The sequence below is a fragment of the Oncorhynchus tshawytscha genome, unplaced genomic scaffold (genome assembly GCF_018296145.1).
Source record: "Oncorhynchus tshawytscha isolate Ot180627B unplaced genomic scaffold, Otsh_v2.0 Un_contig_7487_pilon_pilon, whole genome shotgun sequence".
Classification (NCBI taxonomy): Eukaryota; Metazoa; Chordata; class Actinopteri; order Salmoniformes; family Salmonidae; genus Oncorhynchus; species Oncorhynchus tshawytscha.
This window is the reverse complement of record NW_024609135.1, coordinates 85,283-97,500: the sequence shown is the minus strand read 5'-3', so window position 1 is coordinate 97,500 and position 12,218 is coordinate 85,283. Positions and strand designations below refer to the sequence as shown.

The window sequence follows — 12,218 nt, the reverse complement described above, 5'->3', positions numbered from 1 at the left end:
GAGGGGCAGTGGAGGTGGTTAGAGTGGAGGGGCGGCGGCAGGGTAGCCTAGTGGTTAGAGTGGAGGGGCGGCAGGGTAGACTAGTGGTTAGAGTGGAGGGCGGGTTAGGGGAGGGGCAGTCTAGTGGTTAAAGTGGAGGGGCGGCAGGCAGGTTGCCTAGTGGTTAGAGGAAGTAGCCTGGGAGTGGAGGGGCAGCCAGGGTAGTCTAGGTGGTTAGAGTGGAGGGGCGGCAGGTAGCCTAGTGGTTAGAGTGGAGGGGGCAGGTAGTGGGTTAGAGTGGAGGGCGGCAGGTGGAGGGGGTGGCAGGTAGCCTAGTGGTTAGATTGGAGGGGTGGCAGGTAGACTAGTGGTTAGAGCGTTGGACTAGTAACCAGCAGGTAGCCTAGTGGTTAGAGCGTTGGACTAGAAACCGAGAGGTTGCAAGCTCGAGTCCCTGAGCTGACAAGGTAAAAATCTGTCGTTCTGCCCCTGAACAGGCAGTTAACCCACTGTTCCCCGGTAGGCCGTCATTGAAAATAAGAATTTGTTCTTAACTGACTTTAAATAAATATAAAATGATCAACTCTACTGATGTCTTTCTCACACAAAAAAGTGTCCCGCTCTGGTATCTGCTGTTGTCTGGAACGCATGTATAACCACCATGATGCAGCCAAGCATCGATCATCATGTCACCAGAATGAGACCGTCAATATTTATTGGAAAGGAGCATTGAGCTCATCACCTTCACCACCCTGTGAAGTTCATGATCATGTGTCTAATCTGTAGCTGTTTTCTGTTTGTCATCAGGCATAAAAAGGTTGGATGTAAACCTGTTTAGAGAGAGAGAGAGAGAGAGACAGAGACAGAGAGACAGAGACAGAGAGAGAGAGAGACAGAGAGACAGAGAGACAGAGAGAGAGAGAGAGAGAGAGAGGGAGAGAGAGAGACAGAGAGAGAGAGAGAGAAATGAGGGAGAGAGGGAGAGAGAGAGATAATGAGATAAAGAGGGAGAGGGGGAGAGAGAGAGATAAAGAGAGAGAGAGAGAGAGAGAGAGAGATAAAGAGGGAGAGAGAGAGAGAGAGAGAGAAAGAGGGAGAGGGGGAGAGAGAGAGAGATAATGAGATAAAGAGAGAGAGGGAGAGGGAGGGAGAGAGGGAGAGAGACAGATAAAGAGGGAGAGAGATAATGAGATAAAGAGAGAGAGAGAGAGACAGATAAAGAGGGGGAGAGAGAGAGAGAGAGAGAGAGAAAAGAGAAAGAGATAAAGATAAAACAATATGTAACAATGTGCTATACATTATATTATACAGTATATTAAAGCTAATTTCCCTGTGAAATCAGTTGACAGCGTATTTTGTTCTCTACTTCCTCCCTTCCTGTCAGGGAAGCAGAGGATCAGCTGAGAGACAAGCCTCTGGGATGTTTTCTCATCAGACTCAGTGACAAAGCCGTAGGATACATCCTCTCATACAAGTGATTCCTCGTACTGGTTTGGTTACCTAAGACACTTCATAACAAAACATTAACATATAATTTCATTCCTTTAAACAAAAACACAAAAAAATCCGAAATGTGCAGCTTAGCCTACAGTGGGTTGGGAAAGGTTTTAAAGATTGCAATTGCATGTGTTTATGTTCAATAGAAGGAATGAACAGGAAGTTAGATTGTTCACACACTGTTACACCAAAACAAGGTTTGTAGTCCGTATTATATCTTCTCATGCCGTCTCATCTCATCTTCACTAAACCTGTACTCTTCCTCAGAGGACAAGATCGCTGCCGCCATTTTGTGATCAACCAGGACCAAGCTGGGCTGTTCGCTATCTCCGGGGATGACCAGCCTCACCACAGCCTCACGGAACTGATAGAGCACTACAGAGTCCATCCCATCCAGCCCTTTGGAGAGTCCCTCACCTCTACATACTGTTGTCAGGTAGGAGAACCAATAACATGACAGAGTTACTGTTGTCAGGTAGGAGAACCAATAACATGACAGAGTCCCTCACCTCTACATACTGTTGTCAGGTAGGAGAACCAATAACATGACAGAGTTACTGTTACCTCTACATACCGTTGTCAGGTAGGAGAACCAATAACATGACAGAGTCAGTCCCTCACAGTTGGGAAAATGTTGGTTAAAATGTAACCTTGTCTGATAGAGGAAGCCTACGGTGCCCCTTGTGTTGTAGTCTATCTGTGGTCTGTGTTGTATCTTCTCATGCCATCCCAGTCTATCTTCTCATGCCATCCCAGTCTATCTTCTCATGTCATCCCAGTCTATCTTCTCATGCCATCCCAGTCTATCTTCTCATGCCATCCCAGTCTATCTTCTCATGCCATCCCAGTCTATCTGTGTTGTCTCTTCTCATGCCATCCCAGTCTATCTTCTCATGCCATCCCAGTCTATCTGTCTCTTCTCATGCCATCCCAGTCTATCTGTGTTGCATCTTCTCATGCCATCCCAGTCTATCTGTGTTGCATCTTCTCATGCCATCCCAGTCTATCTGTCTTGTATCTTCTCAGTCTATCTGTGTTGTATCTTCTCATGCCATGCTTCATCCATCCCAGTCTATCTTCTCATGCCATCCCAGTCTATCTGTGTTGTATCTTCTCATGCCATCCCATCTTCTCATGCCATCCCAGTCTATCTTCTCATGCCATCCCAGTCTATCTTCTCTCATGCCATCCCAGTCTATCTTCTCATGTCCCAGTCTATCTGTGTTGTAGTCTATCTCATGCCATCCCAGTCTATCTTCTCATGCCATCCCAGTCTATCTTCTCATGCCATCCCAGTCTATCTTCTCATGCCATCCCAGTCTATCTGTCATGCCATCCCAGTCTGTGTTGTATCTTCTCATGCCATCCCAGTCTATCTCTATCTTCTCATGCCATCCCAGTCTATCTTCTTCTCATGCCATCCCAGTCTATCTTCTCATGCCATCCCAGTCTATCTTCTCATGCCATCCCAGTCTATCTGTGTTGTATCTTCTCATGCCATCCCAGTCTATCTTCTCATGCCATCCCAGTCTATCTTCTCATGCCATCCCAGTCTATCTTCTCATGCCATCCCAGTCTATCTTCTCATGTCCTTCTCATCTTCTTCTCATGCCATCCCAGTCTATCTTCTCATGCCATCCCAGTCTATCTTCTCATGCCATCCCAGTCTATCTTCTCATGCCATCCCAGTCTATCTTCTCATGCCATCCCAGTCTATCTGTGTTGTATCTTCTCATGTCATCCCAGTCTCTTCTCATGCATCCCAGTCTATCTTCTCATGCCATCCCAGTCTATCTGTGTTGTATCTTCTCATGCCATCCCAGTCTATCTTCTCATGTCATCCCAGTCTATCTTCTCATGCCATCCCAGTCTATCTTCTCATGCCATCCCAGTCTATCTTCTCATGCCATCCCAGTCTATCTTCTCATGTCATCCCAGTCTATCTTCTCATGCCATCCCAGTCTATCTTCTCATGCCATCCCAGTCTATCTTCTCATGCCATCCCAGTCTATCTGTGTTCTGTGTTTTAGTCAAGCTCAGGAGAGCTGTATGATGTGGTGCAGTTCGAGACCAAAGAGAAGAAGAAGACCGGTGGGGTCAGTGTCCGAGCCCTGAGAAGTTACTGGGACCAGCAGAACGAACAGAAGAATGACCAACACCAACAGAATGACCATCAAAAGGACCATCACAATGACCCACGGAATGAGCAGCACCAATGGAATGACCTGCCGCCAACTAGGCAGCCCCCTGCAGTGCCACCCGTGCTGCCGCCCAAAACCAACAACAGGAAGTTGACATCAACAGTATCCATTGGCAGGAAGTCCCTCCCACAGGTACAGTAGGCTAGCCGCTACGATGGCTGAAGTCAGGTTATAAGCGGTGATGTAATGACATGGTATTACCCGACAGGGTCATGACCTGTGGTATTAGTTCAACTTCAGGTGATCTTTAACCTCAGCACATTTCATACAGAAATATTCTATGAGTAAAAACCCAATGTATTTCCTGTGTTCTATCTTTAGCAAGCAGTACCTCCAGTACCAAGGCGAGGCCCGCCTCTGACCCACTCTCTGAGTGGAACCTTGTCTGACAAGAGAGCGTCTCAAACCCAATACGCTGAAATACACCATGACCACAACAAGACCACATCTCACGGTCAAACCCAATACGCTGAGATACATGCTAACCACAACAAGACCACATCTCACGGTCAAACCCAATACGCAGAAATACATCATGACCAAACCAAGACCAAATATCATGGTCAAACCCAATACGCAGAAATACACACGAACCAGAACAAAGTGGAGAGACTGGCCAGTACTGGGAGTCTGAACCAGAGGAGGAGCACCGGGCCCTGGTCCTCCAATAACACCTCCACAGCAGCAGGAGGAGTCATGTACTCTGAGCTGACCCTGCCAGATGGACGGAGCCGCTCTCTACCCCGCCTGGACGACGCCACGGAGGAGGAGGAGGAAGGGTACTCCGACAGGATAACCATCCCTTGCTTCCCCAACACCTCTCACTTCCCCAATCCCCCCAAGAGGGTCACTTGCCACGCCTACTCTCTTCAGGACCCCAGGGAAAGCCCCCGGCCACAGATCAACGGTGGACCACAAAGCCTGGATCAGCTGAGCACCAACCCACTGTACCAGGCCTCTGTCGGGCTTGGTGAGGGCCGGGACACCCCCTGGAAGGTACCACAGAAGCAGAGAGAAGGGGACCGTGGCAGAAGTCCCCAGGACCAGACTACCCAACAGGAGGAGAGTATGTATGCAGAGGTTCCAGAGGGGCCATCTCCTCCCCGTCATCTGATTACAGACAACACCTATGAGCAGATCCCAGGGGACGGTGGCCTAAAGAGGACACAAAGCACAGCCACAGACCAGGAGGGAAACACCTATGAGATGCTGGAGAACCTGAAGTCCAAGGAGTCTACTTGGGGCAAGAAGGTAAAAGAACTACTGAAATAGTCCTTGAGTATCTAGATACACAAAATGATCATCACGATGTTATGCAAAATGAAAAGATTCTTACATAAATATATACAGTCCAGGTGACTGGTAAAATAAAGGAAACCCTCGAGTGTAACTGTGAATGACAACATACTGTATGTGTTCCTACCAACATCTGACTGCACTCACTGCAGACATACACGTAACTGGCAAAATAAAGGAAACACTCGAGTAAATGAGGGATTCAACATATATGGAAAGCAGCAGGTGCTTGCTTCTACACAGGTGTGGTTCCTGAGTTAATTAGCAATTAACATCCCATCATGCTTAGGGTCATGTATAAAAATGCCAGTTGTCCATTATTTTGGTTACCGTGGATAGAAGAAGAGATCTCAGTGACTTTCGGATCTCAGTGGCTCTCAAATGGAGCATGAGGGGTTTAAAGGTGTGTGTGTGTGTGTGTGTGTGTGTGTGTGTGTGTGTGTGTGTGTCTCAGTCACCAGACCTCAACCCATGAGGGGTTTAAAGGTGTGTGTGTGTGTGTGTGTGTGTGTGTGTGTGTGTGTGTGTGTGTGTGTGTGTGTGTGTGTGTGTGTGTGTGTGTGTGTGTGTGTGTGTGTGTGTGTCTCAGTCACCAGACCTCAACCCATGAGGGGTTTAAAGGTGTGTGTGTGTGTGTGTGTGTGTGTGTGTGTGTGTGTCTCAGTCACCAGATCTCAATCCATAGGGGTTTAAAGGTGTGTGTGTGTGTGTGTGTGTGTGTGTGTGTGTGTGTGTCAGTCCCAGATGTGTGTGTGTGTGTGTGTGTGTGTGTGTGTGTGTGTGTGTGTGTGTGTGTGTGTGTGTCTCAGTCACCAGATCTCAACCCATAGGGGTTTAAAGGTGTGTGTGTGTGTCTCAGTCACCAGATCTCAACCCATAGATCTCAACCCATAAGGGGTTTAAAGGTGTGTGTGTGTGTCTGTGTCTCAGTCACCAGATCTCAACCCATAAGGGGTTTAAAGGTGTGTGTGTGTGTGTGTGTGTGTGTGTGTGTGTGTGTGTGTGTGTGTGTGTGTGTGTGTGTGTGTGTGTGTGTGTGTGTGTGTGTGTGTGTGTGTGTGTGTGTGTGTCTCAGTCACCAGATCTCAACCCAATTGAACACGTATGGGAGATTCTGGAGTGGTGACTGAGACCAGCGTTTTCCACCACCATCAACAAAACACCAAACGATGGAATTTATGTAGAAAATATTAAAAATAAAGATAAACCCTTGAATGAGTAGGTGTGTCCAACCTTTTGACTGGTCCTGTATATACCCACACTGTATAATGATAAAATATATTCTATTGATTCTGTTGCTATGCAGAATATCACATGGAGAAAATTATTCCCTGAATACAAGAAGAAATAGCAGCACCCTGCAGATTCAGCAACAAACCAATCAGCACCCTGCAGATTCAGCAACAAACCAATCAGCACCCTGCAGATTCAGCAACAAACCAATCAGCACCCTGCAGATTCAGCAACAAACCAATCAGCACCCTGCAGATTCAGCAACAAACCAATCAGCACCCTGCAGATTCAGCAACAAACCAATCAGCACCCTGCAGATTCAGCAACAAACCAATCAGCACCCTGCAGATTCAGCAACAAACCAATCAGCACCCTGCAGATTCAGCAACAAACCAATCAGCACCCTGCAGATTCAGCAACAAACCAATCAGCACCCTGCAGATTCAGCAACAAACCAATCAGCACCCTGCAGATTCAGCAACAAACCAATCAGCACCCTGCAGATTCAGCAACAAACCAATCAGCACCCTGCAGATTCAGCAACAAACCAATCAGCACCCTGCAGATTCAGCAACAAACCAATCAGCACCCTGCAGATTCAGCAACAAACCAATCAGCACCCTGCAGATTCAGCAACAAACCAATCAGCACCCTGCAGATTTCAGCAACAAACCAATCAGCACCCTGCAGATTCAGCAACAAACCAATCAGCACCCTGCAGATTCAGCAACAAACCAATCAGCACCCTGCAGATTCAGCAACAAACCAATCAGCACCAAACCAATCAGCAGATTCAGCAACAAACCAATCAGCACCCTGCAGATTCAGCAACAAACCAATCAGCACCCTGCAGATTCAGCAACAAACCAATCAGCACCCTGCAGATTCAGCAACAAACCAATCAGCACCCTGCAGATTCAGCAACAAACCAATCAGCACCCTGCAGATTCAGCAACAAACCAATCAGCACCCTGCAGATTCAGCAACAAACCAATCAGCACCCTGCAGATTCAGCAACAAACCAATCAGCACCCTGCAGATTCAGCAACAAACCAATCAGCACCCTGCAGATTCAGCAACAAACCAATCAGCACCCTGCAGATTCAGCAACAAACCAATCAGCACCCTGCAGATTCAGCAACAAACCAATCAGCACCCTGCAGATTCAGCAACAAACCAATCAGCACCCTGCAGATTCAGCAACAAACCAATCAGCACCCTGCAGATTCAGCAACAAACCAATCAGCACCCTGCAGATTCAGCAACAAACCAATCAGCACCCTGCAGATTCAGCAACAAACCAATCAGCACCCTGCAGATTCAGCAACAAACCAATCAGCACCCTGCAGATTCAGCAACAAACCAATCAGCACCCTGCAGATTCAGCAACAAACCAATCAGCACCCTGCAGATTCAGCAACAAACCAATCAGCACCCTGCAGATTCAGCAACAAACCAATCAGCACCCTGCAGATTCAGCAACAAACCAATCAGCACCCTGCAGATTCAGCAACAAACCAATCAGCACCCTGCAGATTCAGCAACAAACCAATCAGCACCCTGCAGATTCAGCAACAAACCAATCAGCACCCTGCAGATTCAGCAACAAACCAATCAGCACCCTGCAGCAACAAACCAATTCAGCAACAAACCAATCAGCACCCTGCAGATTCAGCAACAAACCAATCAGCACCCTGCAGATTCAGCAACAAACCAATCAGCACCCTGCAGATTCAGCAACAAACCAATCAGCACCCTGCAGATTCAGCAACAAACCAATCAGCACCCTGCAGATTCAGCAGGAAGACAATTCTTTGGTCAATGTTATTGTATTTAGGAAATGTGTAGACTGGTGTTATCTCTGTGTTAAATGTGTTTTATTAGCAAATATAAATTACATGCATTTTCCCTTATCTCCACATTGATTGTACTTGGAAATTGAAACTCAAGTTGTCTTGAGCAGAGAGAGAGAGAGAAACTAGTGAAGCTATACACTGAGTGTACAAAACATTATTGAGTTGCACCCCTTTTAACCCTCAGAACAGCCTCAATTCATCGGGGCGTGGACTCTACAAGGTGTTGAAAGCCTTCCACAGGGACTCTACAAGGTGTTGAAAGCCTTCCACAGGGACTCTACAAGGTGTTGAAAGCCTTCCACAGGGACTCTACAAGGTGTTAAAAGCCTTCCACAGGGACTCTACAAGGTGTTGAAAGCCTTCCACAGGGACTCTACAAGGTGTTGAAAGTGTTCCACAGGGTCTCTACAAGGTGTTAAAAGTGTTCCACAGGGACTCTACAAGGTGTTGAAAGCCTTCCACAGGGACTCTACAAGGTGTTGAAAGCCTTCCACAGGGACTCTACAAGGTGTTAAAAGCCTTCCACAGGGACTCTACAAGGTGTTGAAAGCCTTCCACAGGGACTCTACAAGGTGTTAAAAGTGTTCCACAGGGACTCTACAAGGTGTTAAAAGTGTTCCACAGGGACTCTACAAGGTGTTAAAAGTGTTCCACAGGGACTCTACAAGGTGTTAAAAGCCTTCCACAGGGACTCTACAAGGTGTTAAAAGTGTTCCACAGGGATGCTGGCACATGTCGACTCCAATGCTTCCCACAGTTGTGTCATGTTTGGCTGGATGTCCTTTGGGTGGTGGACCATACTTGATACACACAGGGAAACTGTTGAGAGTGAAAAACCCAGCATTGTTGCAGTTCTTGACACACTCAAACTGGTGCGCCTGGCACCTACTACCATACCCCGTTCAAAGGCACTTCAATCTTTTGTCTTGCCCATTCACCCTCTGAATGGCACACATACACAATCCATGTCTCAATTGTCTCAAGGCTTAAAAATCCATCATTAACATGTCTCCTCCCCTTCACCTAAGACTGACTGAAGTGGATTTAACATGACTCCTCCCCTTCACCTAAGACTGACTGAAGTGGATTTAACATGACTCCTCCCCTTCACCTAAGACTGACTGAAGTGGATTTAACATGACTCCTCCCCTTCACCTAAGACTGACTGAAGTGGATTTAACAAGAGACATCAGAAAGGGATCGTATCTTTCACCTGGATTCACCTGGTCAGTCTGTGTCACAGTAGTATGTATGGAGGATGTATGGAGGGTCTATGGAGGGTCTATGGAGGATCTATGGAGGGTATATGGAGGGTCTATGGAGGGTCTATGGAGGGTATATGGAGGGTCTATGGAGGGCCTATGGAGGGTCTATGGAGGGTCTATGGAGGGTCTATGGAGGGTCTATGGAGGGTAGGGTCCTATGGAGGGTCTATGGAGGGTCTATGGAGGGTATATGGAGGGTCTATGGAGGGTCTATGGAGGGTCTATGGAGGGTATATGGATGGTCTATGGAGGGTCTATGGATGGTATATGGAGGGTCTATGGAGGGTCTATGGAGGGTCTATGGATGGTTGATGTATTCTGATAGAGGGTTACAGTAGTGTCTATGGAGGGTCTATGGATGGTCTATGGAGGGTCTATGGAGGGTATATGGAGGGTCTATGGAGGGTCTATGGAGGGTCTATGGAGGGTCTATGGAGGATCTATGGAGGGTCTATGGATGGTATATGGAGGGTCTATGGAGGGTCTATGGATGGTTGATGTATTCTGATAGAGGACATTACAGTAGTGTCTATGGAGGGTCTATGGAGGGTCTATGGAGGGTCTATGGATGGAGGGTATATCTATGGAGGGTCTATGGAGGGTCTATGGATGGTTGATGTATTCTGATAGAGGACATTACAGTAGTGTCTATGGAGGGTCTATGGAGGGTCTATGGAGGGTCTATGGAAGGGTATATGGAGGGTATGGAGGGTCTATGGAGGGTTTAGGGAGGGATACCTGGTACATTAAAGGCACAAACCTCAGTGAGAGAGTTCAGATGTTAGACTATACTGTATAATACTACTTCCTGTTTATGGAACCTCTCTGTACTGTATAATACTACTTCCTGTTTATGGAACCTCTCTGTACTGTATAATACTACTTCCTGTACTGTATAATACTACTTCCTGTTTATGGAACCCCTCTGTACTGTATAATACTACTTCCTGTATATGGAACCTCTCTGTACTGTATAATACTACTTCCTGTTTATGGAACTCCTTTGTACTATATTTTACTACTTCCTGTTTATGGAACCTCTGTACTGTATAATACTACTTCCTGTATATGGAACCTCTCTGTACTGTATAATACTACTTCCTGTTTATGGAACCCCTCTGTACTGTATTTTACTACGTCCTGTTTATGGAACCCCTCTGTACTGTATAATACTACTTCCTGTTTATGGAACCTCTCTGTACTGTATAATACTACTTCCTGTTTATGGAACCCCTCTGTACTGTATTTTACTACGTCCTGTTTATGGAACCCCTCTGTACTGTATAATACTACTTCCTGTTTATGGAACCTCTCTGTACTGTATAATACTACTTCCTGTTTATGGAACCTCTGTACTGTATAATACTACTTCCTGTATATGGAACCTCTCTGTACTGTATAATACTACTTCCTGTTTATGGAACCTCTCTGTACTGTATAATACTACTTCCTGTTTATGGAACCTCTCTGTACTGTATAATACTACTTCCTGTTTATGGAACCTCTCTGTACTGTATAATACTACTTCCTGTTTATGGAACCTCTCTGTACTGTATAATACTACTTCCTGTTTATGGAACCTCTGTACTGTATAATACTACTTCCTGTATATGGAACCTCTCTGTACTGTATAATACTACTTCCTGTTTATGGAACCTCTCTGTACTGTATAATACTACTTCCTGTTTATGGAATCTCTCTGTACGGTATAATACTACTTCCTGTTTATGGAACCTCTCTGTACTGTATAATACTACTTCCTGTTTATGGAACCTCTCTGTACTGTATAATACTACTTCCTGTTTATGGAACCCCTCTGTACTGTATAATACTACTTCCTGTTTATGGAACCTCTCTGTACTGTATAATACTACTTCCTGTTTATGGAACCTCTCTGTACTGTATAATACTACTTCCTGTTTATGGAACCTCTCTGTACTGTATAATAATACTTCCTGTTTATGGAACCTCTCTGTACTGTATAATACTACTTCCTGTTTATGGAACCTCTGTACTGTATAATACTACTTCCTGTACTGTATAATACTACTTCCTGTTTATGGAACCCCTCTGTATCATTTTATCCATTGGAATAGTTACACCACTTGAATTCTGATTAAAGTACCATACTCATAACGACCATTGCAACATGACATTATTCCCAGATGTTTTGATGTTGTCATGTAAAATGATGTCTTTAATAAATGATTGTCATTTGGGTTATGAAGATAATGTCACAACAAGCCAGCTAGTACATTATGTACTGATGATGTTCTATGCCAGACTTCACCCCACTGTTATTTGGTTAATCAGAAAACCAGACTTCAACTCCTGCCAGATGCTGTCCGGCGCTGGGCCGTTAGGTCAGGTGTAATTGTGAGTTAACGGTTGTAGACATGGTTAAGTGGACTAGAGCTAATAGTGCTGGCTGGACCCAGAGCTAAATGTCAAGCAGAAATGACTGGACTTTATCTCAGCTCCACACCAACTGTTTAATGTGTTCCCATCCCAGCACTTGGAGCAGGCCGGGGAGAATGACTTCCTGCTGAACGGGGCGTCCCAAATGGTACCCTATTCCCTATATAGTGCACTACTTTATATCAGAGCCCTATGGCAGCGTATTCCCTATATATATAGTGCAACACTTTCGAACAGGACACATTGGGGTATGTCTTGTGAATAAAGTAGTGTACTATATAATATGGAATAGGGTGCCATAGGGCTCTGATATAAAATAGTGTACTACATAGGGAATAGGGTACCGTTTGGGATTTAGACGAGGTCTGGATAACAGAGATCATAGTTTCACGAAGGTACTGATCCATATTTTTTTCTCTCTCTCTCAATTCAATTCAAGGGCTTTATTGGCATGGGAAACATGTGTTAACATT

At 45.7% G+C, this 12,218-nt stretch overlaps 1 long non-coding RNA gene across 1 annotated transcript; it reads right to left on the bottom strand.

The window, feature by feature from the left end:
* Positions 1–10,128: 10,128 nt before the first annotated feature.
* Positions 10,129–10,748, bottom strand: LOC121844324. Its single transcript, XR_006081945.1, has 2 exons — positions 10,676–10,748; positions 10,129–10,250 (listed from the first exon to the last, which is right to left on the bottom strand). It is a non-coding gene; the product is annotated as an uncharacterized LOC121844324 (long non-coding RNA).
* Positions 10,749–12,218: the final 1,470 nt, after the last annotated feature.